This window comes from Cyphomyrmex costatus, unplaced genomic scaffold (genome assembly GCF_001594065.2).
Source record: "Cyphomyrmex costatus isolate MS0001 unplaced genomic scaffold, Ccosl1.0 scaffold13, whole genome shotgun sequence".
Lineage (NCBI taxonomy): Eukaryota > Metazoa > Arthropoda > Insecta > Hymenoptera > Formicidae > Cyphomyrmex > Cyphomyrmex costatus.
In genome coordinates this window covers 523,052-545,356 of record NW_017275282.1, presented here as the reverse complement: position 1 = coordinate 545,356, position 22,305 = coordinate 523,052, and the positions used below count along the sequence as shown (strand labels likewise).

Here is a 22,305-nt window from a genome sequence, read left to right as displayed (position 1 = left end):
AACCGTAAATATGGTACATATCACCATATTCTCGGTTCGAAAAGACTCGCGACATTTTGATATAAAATTGATATGAATTATACTAAATATAGTTAATAATAATAATAAATATAGTGAATAATTTCACATCAAAATGTCGAAAGTCTTTTCGCATCCAGAATATAGTGATATGTACCACATTTACGGTTTTTGTAATGGAAATGCTGTAGCTGCTAGAATTATCGGCAGAGATTCTTTCATAGGAGAATACTACATCGCGGTCATTGTTCATAAGAATTCATGAAGATACACGTATATGCAACATCGATTCGGTTTATAGTATAAGACAAGAAAGGCAATCTTATGGATCAATACATAATTAAAACCGCTCTGAAAGAATTTTAAACGTCTTTGACGATAACCCGGGACAAAGTATTCGACGAGTTTCATATCAATTACAAATATCTAGATCCACTGCAATGCCAGAACACTGCATGATCGTGATAGATATCCATATTATTACTCACCCGTACACAAACTTTTGCCGACAGATTATAAGAAGAGGATACGTCTTTTGTGAATAGTATATGCGTGTAATCCTCAATAACAATACTAATTTTCAGTCAAACATTTTGTGAAACAACATTTATGAGAGCCGGTGTTCTAAATATGCGTAATAACCACCAATGGAGGTATGAAAGTCCACATAATATCCGAGAGAGAGAGGATTTCAATAGCAATTCAAGTGCAATGTATGGGCGGGAATATGCAACAATCAGATGCTCGGACCTTACTTTTCATTTGACAGATTAATTGCACAGTCCTTTTTGGATTTCCTACAAAATAGTCAGAATTGCATAGTATAGAAGAGATTCCATTATTATATATTTCGTCAAATATATACGAGTATACAATAAATGCAAAATTACATGTACAAGAAATTTTTTTTAAAAAAAAAGAGCCTTATTGCGATAGAAAATAAATATTAATTATAGCAATTTTATAATGAACACATTCTGTTTTAACATACACAAACGGGCTTTGTGTATTCCTGATTTTAGGAGCTAAATTTTTCGACTATATGAATACTTTTTGAGCGTTTAAACAAGCAATTTTTAACTTTTACTTATGTTTAAGATGATATTTTTTATAATTAATGTACGTCTTTTTGGTACATGTAATTTTGAGAAATATACAGTCTATTTGATTTTTTATGAATAAATTGTTAATTACTCAGCAAGAAATAATCGTCGATTAGATGTCGAATTCATGTCGAATTAGTGTCAAAATTATCCTTTTGATATAATTTGACATCAATTTGATGAATTATTTCTCGCTGGACAATATTTACTTTTTAAAAATAATACTTAAAAAAAAAACATTTTCCCTGGACGAATATATACTTTTTGCATTCACTATATGTGTGTGTGTGTGTGTGTGTGTGCAAAATATCTAGATATATAAAAAAAGAATAAGTGTTGTGCTCTTGCACAAAATTTTATGAAGAAGACCTTATAAAGGGAATGCTTTGCAATGAATATGACATTTGTATAGGTTTTCTGGTGCGTAGCAGACCAGCTATAGTTGTAAGGAAAATCAATATCGTTATGTATCGAGGTAATATTATACTCTTCAAAGAACTTCATTCTGCTAGCTGACCGCTAATTACTTTCCGATCAGCAAAACGACACGTCAAAGTTGCTTTGTCAAGGGCTGCTTTATGGCCATGTGAAACCTCCGAGTTCCATGTACATTTCATTAAGTATACGGGAACAAGGCAGTGCGAGGATACCTATCGTTTACGATGATACATACGAGTACAGTGCACGTAAAGGTCGCCGGGAACTCATGTCTTTGATAAATTCATGCCGCCTGCTGATCCCACCCACGCGCGAGTGATCGAACGAAATGAATTCGTAAAACCGCGCACTTTACTGCCATTTCGATTGGAAGAAATTGACGATACAAAGTGTTTCGATGTAATCACTACTCGATGCCCTAGTAATCTCTTTCAACCTGCGGGCTATAAGCGTTGCATCTATAATAGATAAAAAATTATTTTCTTTTTATATGATTTTAATAAAGGATAAGGTAGAAAGAGGAGTCAAACTCGCGCATCATAGAGACAAATAATTTATCATTAATATATATTTTACCACATTTTATTTTTATGCTTTAAAAGATATTAAAATATATTTATTGAAAGATGCTTAATTTCCAAACATCTTCTAATTTTTTTCTTAATAACAAACTTTGACGTGTAGCATTAAATTAGCAAGGCTAATATACAAATCAATATTTAAATAAACAAGGAGCTGAATTTGATACAAAAAATTTTATACTATAAAACGATTAATAATTTTACAGAAAAAATTATTATGAAATAAAGTTTAATTTGATTTATGTCATAAAATCGTGATTATCAAGATTATTAAGAAATCGAAAGAGATTTTATAGTGTCATTTTTGTGAACTTTATTTCAAGACGCAACTCAAAATTTAATGAGTAATTACATATAAATATTCTTCCTTTGTAATCAAAACAAGTTTCATGCCTCTATTTACCATACAATAATTTCGTACAAAATTTAATCATTTTCAAAATTTTCACCGGATTTGTAGTAAAAAATTTGACTTCATGAACATTTTTAGGAAAACAAATATTATTCATACCTGGTGTGGCAATAAAGTTCGCTGAATGTTGAAAAAATAAACACTACTTATTTAATATACAAATAACCTTTAATGTTCTTCAAAATAATTCTTTTTAGAGACAATACACTCCTGAAATGTTCGCACAACTTGCTGAAACTGTGAAAAGTCATCTCTAAATATCATCTTAAATTTCGTTGGTTATATAGTACTAAGTCATAATAATATAATATTATAATGATATCATCATGACTTTATCAGTTATAAGTTTATTTTTAAGATTATTTTTAAGAATCTCAAATAACACTCATAATGATATCATTATGACTTAATTATGATTCTATGTTCTACTCGGAGTTCTGATTCGAAACGTATACAACAATGCTTGTCAGCGTTACATTACCGTTTTGAATCACTCTATTTTCTCGATTTTGTTTCAGCAAATTTTGTTTCTCTTTTTGTTTTCTAAACTAAAGGAGATGATGAAAGGGACTCGATTTATAAATTTCAAATATATATTCAGAACTATGTGACAACAAGACTTAAGGTTATATCCAAATATTTTTCACAGAGTTTCTGCAAGTGGGACTAACATCAGAAATGTATTGTCTCTAGGGGGAAATAATTCAAAAGAAAAAATTAATATCTTAAAATTGTAATATGGTTTACAACAAATTTACTTATTTTTACATAAAACTTATTTTAAATTATTTTTAAAACGATTTTAAAATATAATTAGTTTTAAATAGAATAAAGACATTGTATACTCATTTTATATTCATTACAGCAAGACTAAAGTATGATAGACAAAGAATATGTAAATAGAGGAAAAAAGTACGTAGCATATTTTTATAAGCTTCCAAAGCATTTTCTACTTTTAAATGACACGTAATTAGTTTACATAAAATTTGGCAGATATTTATATCACATGATAAAGAAAGAACTATATTGTATATTATTTTTTACACAAGTAAAAGATTATCTTTAAGTTTATAATAAAATGTCTGAAATATTTTTCATTGATAGCTAATGAACTAAAAAGATTGGAAATAAAAAATTATAATAATATAATAATAACTGATAAAATATTAACTTATCTATAGTATAATTAAACGTAATCGAACAATACAACTTACCTTATGTCGTAATTATTAAAATTACAATCTTAGACACACATATTAATTAAATGTTTAATAGGAATTTATACGAATTTCTGTTTCAGTATACCGACTGGGATCGGGTAAATGATGGTTATCAATATCAGAGGGCGATAGCAGACATCGTGGGCGATTACTTTTTTATCTGCCCATCCACACACTTTGCGCAATTATTCGCAGATCGCGGCATGAAGGTTTACTACTACTTTTTCACGCAGGTAAGTGATTCTGTCTATCATCACGTTATAGGATAGACATTATAGTCAATAAGAATGTCTCAAGAGGTAACCAGTTGGCAAATCATTACTATATTATTATATTACGCATTTCGATAATTTCATGGTGATATATTTTTATAGAATAAAGCGAAGTTCTAGTTGTGATACTTTTTGTTTAGATTGTTATAAATCTTCATATAATTATGATAGATTAATGGTAAATGTTTTAAAACGTTGCATGTCCATCCAACTCTATCTAACTACTTTTTGAGTATCCAAACAATACAATTTTTAACTTTTGCTTACTTTTAAAATAATATATTTTCTATAATTAATGTATATCTTTTTGATATGTATAATTTTGAGAAACATACAGTATATTTTATTTTTTATAAATAAATTGTTAATTATCCAGCAAAAGAAATTACCGTCGGTTACACATCGAATTCACGTCAAATTGGTGTCGAAATTATCGTATCGATATCGATGCGATATCAATTCGATAAGTTATTTCTCGATGGATAATGTTTGCTTTTTAAAAATATAAAGTTTTAAAAAATATATATTTTCTCTGTACGAATACTTTTTGCATTCACTGTACATATACGTAAAAGTACACTACACACGCGTGTAAACGCACTTACACACATCTCTTTAACATTTATATAATTTTATTAAATATATCTGTATATTAAATTACAAATGTATTGAAACATTTTATTTACTTTGTGTATTGATAAATTGCACGCGCAACATTTTTAACTCTCAACGTTATACTTGCAATGTGTATAAGCTCGGCAAAGCGTGATTGTTGTACTGAACTTGTGCTACTATTCTCCTAAAGTAAGCCAAACGAACAGAGTTTACAAAATTGGGAAATTACCGCAAAAGAGTATTATGTAAATTGGATTCTTAGTCGCTTTTATATATAATACAATAAAAAAGTTTATATGATCTAAGTTTATATATCTAAGGGAACAAAATGGAAAGATAAAAAAACAGAAGACTCTAGTAATAGGCGGAACTAAAATATAACACGAAGTAAGCGTAAAGAATTGTTTTAATATGATGAATGTGTTATTAATATTTCCTAAGCATACAGAATTCAGTCGTAATCAGTCATTGATGCGTTACCGTTGCTATGATGAAGTGTGAGTAATATTTGAATAGCGCATAATAACTAAATATCAGCATACATTCACATTATCAATTACACACAAATCACGTCCGCGTGATTTATTTTATCGTTTTGCCAATTTGCGAGGTGTTATCACACCGGAAGATAATGCATCCTCCGTTACATCATGGGAATGTAATGTTTGAATTCAGAATGAAGCACATTGTGCACACTCATGACGTTGTACAATTACTGTTCGCCTCCTCGTGACCACCGAAATTATTTGAAATGCAAACTCACGTGGGAAAAGTTTGTGTACACTGCGTACGCGGGCGTTCTACAATGTTGTAATATGTCGCGTTTGCCGTCATTTCATGCTGTCATGTTCAGCTTTTCGTTGAGTTTATTTCGATTATGAAATGTCTTTCATCGACATCTTATTGAACTATTAAAAAAATTGTATAATAATATGCTTTAAAAATTATATTATAATAATAGGGAATTATTTTTGAGATAAAACAACTTTTGAAATAAAATTAATAAGAATTTAATTGAATTTTTACTGTTTAGCACGTAATATAAAAATACATATACATACGAGTATAATTTGAATTTTGCATAAATAGAGAAATTTTTCAAAAATAAATAGATACTTCTATAGAAATGATTTTTAATCTCAAAATATATTTACTATTAAAATTATTTTTAATATTAAAAGTTTGTCAAATATTTTGCTAATAAGCTTAAATAAAATTTATTAGTACAATGTTTTTGAATAAAAATATATTATTTATTTAGTTTTTTATAAAATTTAATTAGCTAGATCTCTTTAATTTTCTATATCCTATCTAAATATCTGAACTGTATTAATCTTATTATTATTACTTTGTCAAATGTTTATCTAAAAAAACTTTCATTTTAATAAGATTTTGAAGAGATATATGTAAGATTAATAGAGAGATATATACATATAATGATATAACTGGCAATTCCTGTAAGTCAATTATATTGGCGCATAGTTTAACATTGCATTCAATGACAAGTAGTCTATAGCCACGTATAAAAATCTTATCCGAAATCGCATCTTTAAATATTAATAATATTTTCAATAATAAATGTATTTTGAGATTAAAATATTTTCTAAAAATATCTATTTATTTTAGAAATTTAAATAAACGTTTATTTTAGAAAAAATAAACGTGACTTTTTACTTACATGTATAATAGAATTCATATTGTCAGTATAAAATAAGTTTAATAATGACAAGGATTGAGCGTTGTAAAAATAATGTCAAATCGTGAAGAGTTATCGAAAAAGATGAATTCGACTATCAGAGTAATTCAATTCTTATCGAATCTCTTTTTACTGTCTCTGCTCTTTCTTTCTCACTCTTTTCTTTTTTTGTCTGGCCTTCCCCTCTCTTCCCTCTCTCTCTCTATTTTTCTTACTTTTTTCTCTTTCTCGTTTTTTTTCTCTATAAAATAAAATTAATTACATTAATAAAAAAAATGAATGGATGAAAAAAGAGAGAGAAATAAAAATGTAAAAATAATATAATTTTTTTTATAAATCTAATAAAGAAAAATGGTTTAACCGAATAAAGCATTTGACCAAATATAGATAAATATTCTGTTAGTCTACAATCTACATCTTTTTGAAAAATTAAACGTTCCTTACTTTCGTATTCTGGCAATCGTAAAGCAAGATTCAATTTCGTGATAACACAATCTCGAAGTATCGCTCTCTCGTGTGTTCGACGAGTGTTTTCTATCCTTTTGGGCATTCCCGATGACCGTATCGATAGTCCGTTGCGCAAAAAAGGAAAAAATAGTGCAAAGTGCATTTTAAGAAAAAATAAGCAAACAATTGAAATTTTATCCAGATACCTATAGTATCATTTCTATTTTAAAAGATTTTTTTCCTCGGAAATAATGAATTTTGCACAGTGATGAATAACATGGAAACATGAACGTTATACCGAACAGATTGCATTACTGAAAAATAGAGAGAGATTTTAAAGGTAGATATTTTAAGAAAATATTGCAATTAACTTATATGATTATATATCAACAAAAATAGAGTTTAAAAATATTGAGAAAGTATTTTCATTAGTATGATATATCTTAATCTGTAACATTATTTTATTAACAATATTTTTATATAACTTTTATGCAATCAGAGAGAAGATCTTCTATGAAATTTTGTAAATTTTTGAAGATAAAAATATTTATAAAAAAAGTGGAGGTAAAATTATAAATAAAAATTGCCCAGTTCAGCGACATAAAATTTTGATACGCACTGTCTATTTCAGAATTATCTTAGTTGTCACATATGTACCTAATAATAAAATTATTGTAGAAATAATACGAGAAGAATCAAATATTTTTCGTAATTGATTATTTGCTCTACAATGATTTTATTCATTCAATTTAGTAAAAAATGTTAAACAATGGCTTTTATTTTTTCATTTGTCTACATCTACATATATATGATGCATCGTTAACTTATGAACCAAGTTTCCACGAAGTGAAAAATAGCACTTCTCTAATTTACGTCGTTGATCACATCTCTTTTTTCTTATACTTGAAGCTACCCTTCGTTTTTCCTTCCCTTTACTTCTGAACTATTCTATTTTCCATTTATGCGCGCGTTTTTTATTTTCCACTATGCATTTTCTCGTTTTCACTTCTCGTACAAACATTTTTTCACTTCGTCTCATTCACTTGCCCCTTTCTCTTTTATTCACTTCTCATCTCTCTCTTTCTCTCTTTTTCGCTCTTTCTTTTTCTCTTACAGCATTCTTTTCGCAACCTTTCGCGTTAGACTTTTTACTTTACCCTTTCTTTTTTCCTTTTTCTCTTTTTCGTCCCCTCACGTGGTGCTACTCTCTATCTTCATTGCAGCCTCTGAGCCATGAAATGTACGTAAGCAAAATGCCGCGGTACGAAGACTCGAGCAATTAGTGAAGAAGGTAATTTATCAGGTAGTAACGCTCAGTTCTCCGAAGCGCCGTTGAAAGTAAAGAGGATGTCATTACTCATGCGCACCAGCCGTAATCTTAATAACGGTTTTACCCGCTGGTTAAAGGAAGACTCGCGTGAAAATGCTTTCGCTGTTTTTTTTTCTATTGTCGCTCGCTTGGAGCCTCAATTTTTCCGCCCTTGCAATTTTAAGTCGTGTCACAGAATTGTAGAATTTGGGTACAGCCACAATAGAAGGAATAAGAAATTTTAGTCTGTCCAACTGATTTTAATTGTCCAACAAAATTATTTTCAGATTTATATATCTAGTAATTTTTAATATTTTAGTAAAATTATTCTTTCTGCGTAAAATTAATACTTTGATATACGTTATACATCTCTATATTGAATAAAAAAAACTGTGATAAATGTACCATCATTTTTAACAAATGTGCAATAATGTTAAATCAACGAAATAACAATGAAGTGTACGTTGTGTTGCAGAGGACAAGTACGAATGTATGGGGCAAATGGATGGGTGTGATGCATGGTGACGAAGTGGAATACGTCTTTGGTCATCCTTTGAATAAATCTTTGGAATACACCGACGATGAACGAGATCTATCTTTGAGAATGATTCACTACTTTACGCGATTTGCATATACGGGGTAGGTATTACAAGTATTACGTATTACGAGACATGCAAAGATTTATTGTCTCTGATATAGCAAATAATGATATAATATTGGATATACGATAAATAAAAAAAAAATTACGTCAATGTACGTATTAGAAGAAATTGTACATTTTTTTTTCCTATTTTGACATACTTTGTTAAGGTTATGACCATGTGAGTGACTTTTAACAAGTTTTAGTTAATAATTGTCCTTTGTTTAAAAGCTATTAACAAGAAAGTTTCAAAAATAACATCTCATTTCTGCTATATGTTATAATACTAACAATTATTTCAAACTCCCTCTCCTTGTTTACGTAATAACTTTCCACGCGAAACAAGATCCACCTTATCCGCTCCCTTGTCTAGCGGTGTCACATTAGACAAAGTGCGGAATGAACCTGGACATTCGTACCCTCTAAGCAGAAGGGAAGGTGAGGTGGACCTCGCTTCACGTAGAAAGTCGTACGCTTTGTGACAGGGGAGAAATGGGGTGGAACTCGCTTTACGTGGAAAGTCGTGCACCATGAAGTAGGAGCGCAACAGTGAGATGTTATTTTTTAAACCGTTCTTGTTAATAACTTTTAAACATAGGACATTCACCAACTAAAACCTGTTGTGGTCATTTAAAGTCATGATCTTGACAATGTATGCAAAGGTTAAGGTCATCGGGTCAATTATAACATCAAATGTCAAATAATGTAAAAAATGTTTTTTTTATATTTAATCTTGAAAATGATCTTGTTGGTAATTTTCATGATTATATTTGTAATCGACATAATAACAAAATATAGCTTTAGTATATTTAACAATTAGAAGTATTAGCAATAAACGATTAATAAAAATCAGTGCAAGGAGGCTAATAATATTCCAAACAGAATTACGAATATATTGTATAAATGTATGGAAAAAATGTTAAGATTAATGTTGTCAAGGACAATGCCTATATCGCTTCATTGATGACTAATTTACAAGAACTTAAATTTAAAGAAAAAGAATTTAAAGTCACAATTCGTGTAAATATTATATAAAAATAATTTATCATTGATAAAGTTCGTTAGAAATTTCAATATCGATTTGGTATAAATTATTGCCGATTTTAATGTATTTTTTAATCTTTTTTTGTACACATTGTATTGTTTATAAAGAATCTAATCTTTAAATAAAAATATAATTCAATTTTCTCTTCAGTAATATTCTGTTACAATCCGATAAAACTGCTACATAGCTTGTATAGCTATCGAAAGAGAACAAATAAAAATAAAATAAATTCAATTTTTATTTGAATGGTCAATTTCTTGAAATAGAAAAAAATTGGCAATAGTTAAAAGTATTAACGTTATTTTTACTCTATGAATCTTAAAAAATTTAATGAAAATTGTTCTTTTATTGTATTTTCTTATAGGTTAAACTCTTATATATGTTTGATTAGAGAGTAGTAAAAAATGATTTCTATTATATTACTACGTATGGGATAAATTCTGATATTATGGTTATTTCTATAGAAATTATAGTCTATAGTTATCTTCTTCGCATGGCTATCTTATATCCAAGTTCATCCTATTAAATATCACACATGCATCTATGCATTAATGTTCAACATTAATTTTGTGTATATAATTTTATAAGTTATTAATATACGCTTTACAACATACATAAATTATTTCTCTTCGCTCACTTCTGTTGTAAATTTTACTTATATACAAATATTTAATTAGTTTATGGGTATGTTAAATGTTAAATACTCAATTAAGATAACAAAATATTTAATAAAAATTGTACACGCTGATATATCTAATGCATCATAAAATTATAAATGTAAGTGATACAACGTTTACTATCGAGATGCTATCATATACAGGATAATTCGTTGATGTGTGTGAAATAAAGTTAATTTAAATTCAAATTATAACTAGAAAAAGGAATAAGTCCATCAGAAACTCACTGCACATCTAAACTTAAATTTCCATCTATCAAGGAAAATGTTAATGTTATGTACTCAGCACAAAAATAATTTTTCTATAAATACAGTCTTAAACATTTTTTAATAAAATAGTTTTAATTGTTAAAAAGAATTTATAGCCAAAATATGGAATTTTTTACATTTTTATTTATCAAATTATATATATTTATATTACAAACATAGAAGGATTGATTTTTTAATTTTTTACGATATTTCTTAATATCGTGAAAGCAATTATTGTAGTTGTAAGTTTCACTTTTTTTAGTGAAAGTTATCGTTCACTTAAAATACTAATTACGAAAAGATCGGCTTCGAAAATAAAAAAAACATAATTTTGATTTATAATCTGTCAAAACAGTTTAACTTTTTTGTAAGTTTCCTATAATAAGCCATTATCTATAAGCTTGGAGTCTTAAAGTAAAAAATAGACCAGTTATAGTCGACTATTTTTCTCACATTCGTGATTGATTAGTTTCTTACGGCTTAAGACTTAAAGTTTAGTTAATAGCTTATGGTAGAAAGCCTATATTATATTTTAGGTACAAACATTATGTCTTACATTTTAACATTGTCTTATTTCGTATATATTTTAATCAAATGTTAAGAAGAAGTATTCAAATTGATTAAAAACACTCTAATTGTTGATTAAAGAGATCATAAAATCAAACGTTAATTATATATGTATTCTCCGACTCTGTTTATGCAAAAAATTAAATGTGAAGTTGAATTAATGCATCTTTAATTTTATTCTAACTAGGTATTTAACACGATTCTCAACTTACACATATGTATTAACGTGAGATATATTATCAAATATCTCGCATTATAAATTGCATTTTACATGTTTTTAAATTTAATGAAATTATATAATAGAGATAAGTATTAATTTTTAGTTAAAAAAATTAAAAATAAATCCTATAGAGCTTTGCTGCATTCGTGATAAGATTATTTAAACTTTTGTATAAAATATTTCTCCATTTACATATATATCAAGTTATATAAAAAAAGAGAATTTTTTATGATTTTATAACATAAATTCGATGATAATAAACTGTAAAGTTATTATGACATATCTCTCTCTGTGAATATATAGGATTTGTTTTTTTGCTTTCTTGTTCGCGACCAACATATTGCTTTCACATGCAATATTTGAAATTTATAACTTTTTTTACTACAATATGAAATATGAAAAATTAGTGAATTAATTTACTGAATAATATGTACTAAACAAATTGCGTGAAAACGTATCAATTTAATTTTTAAAACTTTAAATTTAAAAAATCGATATAAACGGAAATTAAAGATACTGTATGGTAATAGATATTGTATATATGGTAACTCCGACAAATCTCCGCCGCGCGAAGATATATCGTCGCAGAAGTTAGAAAAAATAGAAGGAATGGGGATAATTTTTCGGCAACTATATTTTACTACATGCCTTTATGTTATATTAATATTATATTATAATTTCACAGGTTTTTATTGCTAGTATTAATGAAATTATTGTGAATTGTATCGATTTGTCACTGTAATAAGTAGCGTCATCATAAATTATAATTTACATAAAACGATTATTGCTACTTTTTCTTTACTTTCCTGTTTTTAAAAATAAAATAGAGAAATTGTATCGAATATCTAAAAAATTTCCGGCCTAATAATTGTCGAATATCTGATGTTTAATATCCGACAATTTTACGATTCTATATATCCCTACTATGTAATATACCTTTCAGAATGCCAATGGCAAGCGAAACTGAGTGGCCATCTTATACCAGAAATCATCCAAAGTATTTTATTTGGAACGCGGAAAAGAAGAATGCTTTTGGCAGAGGTCCTCGCACAACAGCCTGTGCATTTTGGAACGAATTCCTACCGCGCCTAAAAGGTGTTCCTGGTACGTAACAAAGTTAAAAATAAAGGATCTTTTTATCTTCATTGTATAAACTGTACAGCCACAAACAAGATATAATTAAAAACTGACATTTTTATACCGGTGTGAAGCTGGCCCCCCAATATTTAAAAATCGATTCTTTTCATGCATCCGTTTGCTCATCGTTTGCTCACAAATCTTTTGAACTAAGGGTGAGCAAATGAAAATTCCAACTGAGCATTCGTGAGCAAACGATGAGCAAACGAATGCATGAAGAAAAAAATCGATTTTTTAATATTGGGGGACCAGTTTCACACGGGTCATTTTTATAAAGTATTCATATAATCAAAAAATCAGATTTAATAATATGCTAAATATTTATGTTAATAATTGCAAATTTATATCAATTGTCGTGAGATTGTCAGCGTTCTTCAGTTATCTCTGGGTTCTCAAAGCCCTTTTCTTTATGAGGACGAAAATTTGCCCAGGATTGACGGCTTTTAATAGTACCTATTGTATTTCGTCAGTGATATTACATTAATTAAAATTTTAAAGCCCTGGTACATAAAAATATTTAAAACCTGAAACTTAAGGCCATGGCACACAAACAACTTATAGTAATAAGACATAAGCAGTAAGGAAATCAACATATTGGATTGACTACTGTTTATGTTTATGGTCTTACAGTCTCTACTGTGATTGGTCAATTCACTTACTGCGTACGTTTTATTGCTTTACGTTTTCGTATGTACCATGGCCTGGACTTAAGTTTTTTCTTCTGAGGCGTGACCTTTAAAGTTCGACTTGTATGTGAAATTGTGTTTACAATTAGTTAAAAACATGAGAGAGAAAGAGAGAGAGGGAGAGAGAAGTGCTCACTCTTTACTTACAATTTTGAGTTCTTTGCAGATCCCACACCCGAGGCATGTAAAAGTGCAATGGCGTCAAGCGTTTCTGCCGGTGTCAGCCAACTGCGTGGTTCGTCAACAATTGCGTCCATCATCTTACTTCCGGTGCTGGTAGTATATAGATTTATATAAGCGATTCATCTCCATGTCGATAAATCCTTTTCATAGCTGGCAGGTACCTGACTGGGCAGAAAAGTTCCATCAGCGTTACCGTCCGACAAACAGATCGTATAATGAGCGTTGTTTACGCTTGAAGGTAACATTAGCGATCGTTAACCATTCGTAGATCGATAGGTCGCCGTAAGACGTATGCTATCGTCGTGTAGCAATAGTCCGTCTTTATTGTGTCATCATGGCACCGGCCCTAGTAACACAGCGCGACGTTTGCGAATGATAATCAGAATGCTCCGCATCTTGGCGTGATGCATTCGCTGTTTCGAGATAGCCGTAGACTTAGGTATATGTCGCGATCCGCGTTTGAAGACAAAAGATACTCGACAAAAGCCCGAGACGGATCTCTGTGATCGACTCTAGCAAGAGTCGATCTAATTTTGACGATTCGCAGTTGGGCGTACTCCACCTTCGTACTTGATCGATCCGGTTCTGGCTTAGACTCCAATTCTTTCCTTGATTTTCCGTTATCTCCTAGAATTTGCTCGTTGATTTTCATTGACTCTTTTGATTCGACCGATCTTATTTCTACTGATCTGATTGATAATTTGACATATGCCTTGCGAGATATTGCTACTGGCAAACTTGCGTGAATTTATTTTGCAACTTTGTTATACCATAAACGTATCTGAAATAATCATTGTCTTATAAGTAGAAGTTTAAATTAAACGAGACGATTGCTTAGGAGTTATTACAAGAACTGATTGTAAGAATGGCAATTGCAAGAGTTGTGAAAAAATGCAATGCAAATGAATAAAGGAACGCTAAAGAAAGATTTCATATAAATTTAAAAAGAGCTATTCCACAACGATAATTAAATATTATTCGTTATTTGACAGATGTGAGAAAGGTAAATGGCGACCTATCTCGATTTCGTAGCATACGAGATTACAATACACAACATTTGATGCATTATATAATTGACAATTTAACGCGACATAATTTTGAGATTTGCCAAGTCTTCACGGATCAGGTTAAACGCAGAGATTCAATTTTGATTCAATGCGGACGGTTATAAATTCAGTAATATATTTTAACAGGTGCACGAGATTAGTTGTAACAGCGGCGCGATCAATCTCTTCGTTATTAATTATAAGAAGCCAGCTGCAACCGGTGCAACATCTTGTAATGTATTTGATCTCTTACAATTAGTTTGCAATGTAGTCGATTGTCTAGCACGCGATCAACTTTTATATGCAATATCAATTTCAGAGCAGGAAACAAAAGATGAAAGAGAGAATGACGAGAATAGTAAATAACGAACGCGATAGTAAATAAAGGACATTGAAGAAAATTAACTGGTATGAAAGGGCGCGGTTGTTACCTCTGAATTCAATAAGCCGGAAAAAGTATGATTAATAACATGTCGCAATTTTTACCGCTAGCGTTAATCGCGAAACTTTCTTAAAAAAGTACACACACACACACACATACACACACACACACACATACACACACACACACACACACACACACACAAAACGCTCATATTCCGCTTATGATAAAGAAGCGTTAAATTAAATTCAAGTCAGTAGAGTAATATTAAATGCATATCCTAAATTAGAACAAATGTTTTGCAATCAGCTGATTATATCAGTTGTATCTATATCTGACAATACATTCATGATAAAACGCAATTCTACAACAACGGAAGAGATTTGATGAATAATTGAATATTTCAGTAAATGTACGAATTTGAATCTTGAGAACATCATTTATTACCAATTGTATATTATACGTAGTTGAATATTTACAATATACAAATGATTTCTTCGCGGAAGGAAAAAAAGAGAATTTTTTGGAAAAGTTTAGAAACAATCAATTATACAACCGATCATATCGCAAAAAAGCCCATCAACTTTATTATGACTGTATTATTATCGATATCATAATTCAAACATTTTTGACTGTTACTTTAAGAAAAGCAACAATACCATTTTATTATTCAGTAAATTAACAATAAATTTTAAAAATATTAAAACAATTTTTGAAGATCTAATAGATAATAATAAATCTTCTAAAATGTATTGTAATATCAGCTCTAAAATGAAGAGAAAGATAGATAAAATTAAACCAATTGATAATTTCTATCTGAAAGTTTTTATTTAATTGTTTAACGATTTTGTAACAAATTTTATTTTGTTTTTTCACAAATCATTATACAATAAGTTACTATAAAGGTAAAAGCGTATAAAGATATTTGACAGATTTTTATATATCCCTCAAGAATAGAAAATTAATATATTTTTTCAAAAAGGGCTAAGAAAACCATATACAATGAAACACGTACATTTAACGATAAAATAATAATAAAATTTTTAATTTTCACAAGTAATTAAAATGACGCAGGCCATTATTATAATAAAATACATCTTTATATATAAAGCTGAGATCATCTGACCATCTGACACTTTGTATGTATGGATTCTCATCTCTCATTTTTCATAATCCACAATGCATCGCCATAAATATATAAGTTGCCTCTCCAATAATAATATTAAACATTCTAAAACTAATACTGCGAAAGGTAATAGGTAAAGGCAAAACTGATATTTATAGTAGACTTTTAGTTTCTCAATAATTAAAACAATTAAAAATTTGTTCGTTATCTATTAATTTAGTCGATCCGCTTGCACAAGTTAGCGGAAATATTACTCACTCATTTGAAATACAGCAAGGGAAGAAATATAAATAATAAAGATACAATATCTGCAGCACCATCAGAATCAACATTATATCTGATCGTTCGCTTTCTTAGACCTCTTCCTGCTGTCTCAGCAGCATAGCGTTTCTCCCCGAAGTTTTCTCGATATTAAGGATTCTGCGTGCAAAGACGAAATAAATTATATCATGTTCCGCGAAGCTTAAGAGTGCCTCTGGAAAGAAACAGACAGGATCTGTATGCACTTTGCTTAGTTTTTGATTAAAAATAAAAAAATATATGTATATCTGTAAATCTTAATTATTGTATTACAGAGGAAATATGCTATTTGTAATGTAGAATTGGACGAATTTGATCATTATATGTATTTATCATTACACCAAGAAAGTTTAACAACTCTTTGTAATAGATACTGTAGAAATGAAACTTGCCAAATTACGAGCTTCTTCAGTTTCATGTAGACTTTAAAGTTAATTTTGCGTATTTGTTCAAGAAATATTTAAAATGTGTCATGTGATTAATAATAGTTCGAACTGTTATGCGTTATAAAATCGCGAGTCATCGAGATTGTCGAAAGGAGACAATGCCAAAATCCGGAATCAATCGCCTAGTTTACTCGTTTTATTGCAGGTAACGCTTCGAACTACCATATTGGATAAATTATTACGGAGGTAAGTGGTTCCTGATGCAAATGCGCTAGGGTTTAAAGGTTACGAGCGTGAAGGAGTTAAGACTCCCGTTAGTATCTCGCGTATGCGCTTAACATTTTATTGAGATGTAACTACTCTTGTGACCTGGCCTCTCAGTTAGTAGCGATGAGAATCCAAAAACACATTGCATATTTCAGTGGAATAGTACAAATGTCATAGCTGTAGCGTCTAAACGAGTTGTTATTTTTTATCGTTTTGTAATATTACAAAGAAAAATGTAAATTAATTTTAAATTAAATGTAAACATTATCTTGTTACTTATACACTTATACGTGACACGATAACGCTATGCACATTATACTAAACATTAAATTAAAAATAACGATTCCAATTTAATTATACTTTCCGTACCGATAACACTAATTGATGGTTCATTAATAAGTTAGCTATATATACATATATTTAAATTACATTGATTTTCTAAATTATATCGTGGATACGATATAATAAAAATATACAAATATGAACTAAGTATGTGCACGTATTTTTGTTCAACGATAATTAATTAATCGATACTTATAGTATCAATTAATTTTGAAACCAATCTATTTGCAAATTAACTTTGTAAAAATAGGCAAATACAAATATATATTAATCGGAAAGATAATAATATTTGTACAAACCTAATGAAAATGAGTTATCTATTAAAGATGAAAGTTTAAAATTTATTATAAATTTTTTTAGTGGAAACCTAACACTTTTGCAAATCTATGAGAATAACAAGATTATTTCGCGTGAAAGAGTGGAAGGGAAAATGACAGGATATAGCTTATGAAATTCATGCAACAACATATATTTGCATCAAGTTTTACACCCGAGATTTTACTCGATAATAAAAATTAATAGGGCAAAGAGATAGGAACTTGCGATAAAAATACTATTAAAAAGATTAAAATGTAAAAAAGAAATTAAGATTTCAGCTGTTGAAATTATTGCTAGAGCAACGTGAACGACAGCAGAAGCGATATGCAATCGCTATTTTGACGCCTACATATACATTATACAAAACAGAAACAAAAACTACATGAAAAAGTATATATATCTTCATACATATAACATTACACGTATGTACGAGCTGAAAGTACTCGTATGTATGAGTTGAAATGTAGTATGCTTATATATATGTGTATGTACATTGTGCATTATAAAATATAAGGTCTAGTTGTAGGCTTAGGCTGTTACAACAATGACTTTAGCTTTATTTAAGGTTTAAGGCACAGTAAGAATAAGGAACGTGTGTGTCTTTTCTAGCTTAATCCAGAAAAGCTCTAATGAAATTTTCGAAAAATTTTTAAATTAACTCGAGCATCCTGTTTCCCTTTTTTGTGTTTATGAGACGTTATTGAAATTGGCGATCAATCGAGCGACACGCGACGTGAATATCATTATCGATATTGTTTAATTTTATATGATTGATTAATCGCCACAGATTTGAAATCGTCTGTGCGAATTACGCGAAAACATATATATTAACTTTAAAAATGTGTAAACTTTTAAAACTGTAAACTTTTAAAAATGTAATTTTTTTGATCGAAATAAAAGCATAATTATCGAGGCGAAGCTATTTAGGATTAGGGACTGTAAAATTCTCGCTTATATTTCGGGAAATTAGTAGTAGTGACTTGTGCTCATAATTCGTACGTCACTGTATTTACATATGCATATATGTGACGTATGTACAGGGTGATCTATGTGAGTTAATATTTACTAACGTATGTGTGGTATATTGTACAAAACAAAAGAATTAGGTAAGAAGCGAAAATAATTAGAGACTGCTTATGCTAGCTGTGCATTTGATATTGATATCCAATTTTGATTTTACTTCGGATATTTGGATCACTCAGAATAATCGGATTATTCCGGATATTTATTATAAAATACCATAGAATAGACCTCTCAACTATATTGCGCATAGTCAATTTTAACATTACAACAAAATGATATATTAACTTTGGCAAAACTTTATCTACGAGTAAAATGTGCTCTGAAATATTTCAGGAAATGAGCTCGTTGACTTAATTCAGTACACGCGCGCACATTGTCAAACTTATATATACGAACGAATGGTTGCTACAACGGTAAGAGAAATTTAACAGATACTAGGAATTTTGGAAGGGAAATTTCATTTCTGTTTTGTGCCTCTGCAATGGTATAGTGACACTAGAATTTACGTTGCTTCGTTATTCGTCAGAATCGTGTGTTGCAATTGTATTCAACACCCTGCATGTCGCGCGTGATCGTTGTGTACGGACGAATTGAATTTCTCTGCTTTGATCTGAAATTGATATCTCTTGTAAAGAGATATCTCGAGCAAGAGAACATCATTTGGCGAGAGTATAGTATGACTTTTGTAAAATGTCTTACTTTGAAGCTTGTTTTCTGAGCTTCTAAATATATTTTCTCTCTCTTTTTCTCTGTCTCTCTCTCTCTCTCTATATATATTTTTTTATTTTTTATTTTTATATCTCTACAATGTTTAAAATGTTTTTTTAAATTTCGTTTACGTTAACGTTATTATTTACTGACTTACACGCATTATATATTAGAAAACAGTCACAATATGTGCCACATATAAATTAATAAAAATAGTACTGTACTTGAGTTTTACTTTTTAATTTGATACAATTAACTTTTTTTCGTGGAGCGCATACAGTTAGTACACTAATAAATGTGATATTATATTGCATAATTGCTTTTGTAATATAATATAATGATATTTTTCATAACAATATACATGTATAATAAAAGATATATATTTTCAATTATTATTTAGTTTATAAATATAAAGGGATTATATATTTGATATGTATAATAATAATAATTTTGAAATAATTTTACTTTTTTTCTTGTTTTAGATTATTTCCTTTCTTAATTTTAAGTGGTAATACTTGTTATTTAAAATTAGCAATATTGGAAAGAAATGAAGTATTTTAATGAAATCTATATAAATATATGAAAGGAGATAGCACTTCTTCTGGCAACATATAATAATCTTCTTATCATTTATTTTTTACGTATTTGTATTACTGTACATTAGTTTTTTCTAATTTATTATTTATTTTTATTGCATTAAACTATTAAAGTATATCTGTTTTACAAATTAATTAATTGATATTTGAATTATAACATTCTATCAATTCTATAATGTATATAACTGATATCATTTTAGCGAGAATAGCGCATCTAATCGGCGAATTTTGTTTTGCATCTGATAATTTTATCTAATTATTTTTCATAAGTGAGTTTTTAAATAAAATATTTTGCTTTTATTAAAGAGAAAAGAAAAGAAGAATAATCGAACAAATAATATGGCGAAAAATGAAATGAGTAAGAAGTTTAATATTTTAAGTCTTGAAATGTTAAATGCAATACTATACCAAATTGTTGAACAATGTATCATAATGTTTGAAGAAAAGTTTATTTTATAAATAGAAATTAGATTTATTTTACAAGCACACAGAAGAGCAGAGATGCAGAGTCTATCGTATGTTGTTGAAAGGATTCCAACTCATTGTCATATTAATTCATGGAGAATTCCTGGTTTGTTATATTAATGATAGAGCTATTAATTTGGTTAAACGGCATTTCATGGCAAAAATAATGCATCATATACGTACATTGCTACAGTATAATGATCATGTCTCTCGGCAGACCATAATATTAATATAGACGCAATTGACGTTAATCTCCTACGATATTTATCGAATCTGTCGATAAACTGCTAACGTACTATATTTACGTTAACTGGATCATACGTTTATTTGTTTCTAATATTACAATATTTATAAACGCAAAATTTATTATTTGCAATATGTGAATGTTAACTTTAACCATTATATGATTTTTAATGACGTTAATATCTATACCTTATATTTGTTTATATAGTATACTGTTTTAATTGGCTTTTTTATAAATAGTCAATTAGTTGTTTGTTGATTAACACTTTATGTATAATTAAATAATTATATATACGAATCTTTCAATTAAATGTAGCTTGAAATATTTCAGAGTCCATTCACGATTTGCATTCCTTACACATATATAAGGAAATTATTTCATAATAGCGGGTGAACAAATATGAGATAATTATTAAGTAAACAGTTAGTTAATTCGCAATCTAAATTTTACTATAACTTACAAAACACATGGCGTATTTAAAAAAAAAACGGATCTTCCATTTCTTACATATCATCAATAAATAGAATATAGGTGTATGTGTGTATGTGTGTGTGTGTATGTGTGTGTGTGTATGTGTGTGTGTATGTAATACATCTATGTATGCATTCATCTATAGGAGAGATGAGGGGACAGAAAGCAGGGGTGTGAGTAAAGATGTAAGCATGATTCTTTCGTACACCTCAACGTCAATTATAGGGATTATTAACAGTGATCTAATTAACAAGTGCGATCAATGAGCATCGAGATATAGAAGTATAGAAAGGTAAAGCATAGCTAAAAGAAACAAAAAGAAATAAAAAGTAATTCTTTCTCGCGCGCGCGGATAAAAAAAAAATGATAACAAATAATAATTTAAAATAATTTAAAGTAATAATAAACAATTATTAATTGGAAACCTAAGACCAAAAATTAAGTTAATAATATCAAAAGAACTTAAGAACTTTTATAAATTGTTATACATTTTTATTTGGTTACATATAATTATTATCATTTTAATTTTTTAACGTATATGTGTATAATGAAAAAAAATTTCAATATTAAGAACGGAAAAGAGCAAGAAGAATATGAAAGGTTATTTATATATTACTTAATTACATTTTTAATAGTGACAGCGTTCATATTTTAAGTTGCACAATTTTTAACTTTTTATAAAAACCATTTGTTATTTTATATACATGGTGTCCGCTAAAGACGTAACAACTCTTAAAGGCAAATTTCTGAGATTACTTTGAGATAAAAATACTAATATCAACATATCGAGACTATAACAGTTTTTTAATTGTAAGGTACCTAAAGAATTAGCGAATCATATGGTCTAAAAAGTTCGTGCATTTAGATAAAGTAAAACACAAAATGCTAATCACATCTGAAAGCTTATAAGCTTTAGAAGATATAATTTATTACCTTTAAACTAAAAATACTTTTAAATACATTTAATTAAAAAACTATTATAACTTTGACATTTTGATATTAAGATTTTGTCTTCAAATAATTTTAGGAATATGCCGTTAAGTATGTATTGTGTACCTATTTTTATAAATGTGTTAATATTTATACTTTAAACGATTTATATATATGTGTGTATTTT

The 22,305-nt window shown here is 28.8% G+C and overlaps 1 pseudogene; it reads left to right on the top strand.

Annotated features, from left to right (window-relative positions):
* Positions 1-3,429: 3,429 nt before the first annotated feature.
* Positions 3,430-14,260, top strand: LOC108782507 (acetylcholinesterase-like; annotated as a pseudogene).
* Positions 14,261-22,305: the final 8,045 nt, after the last annotated feature.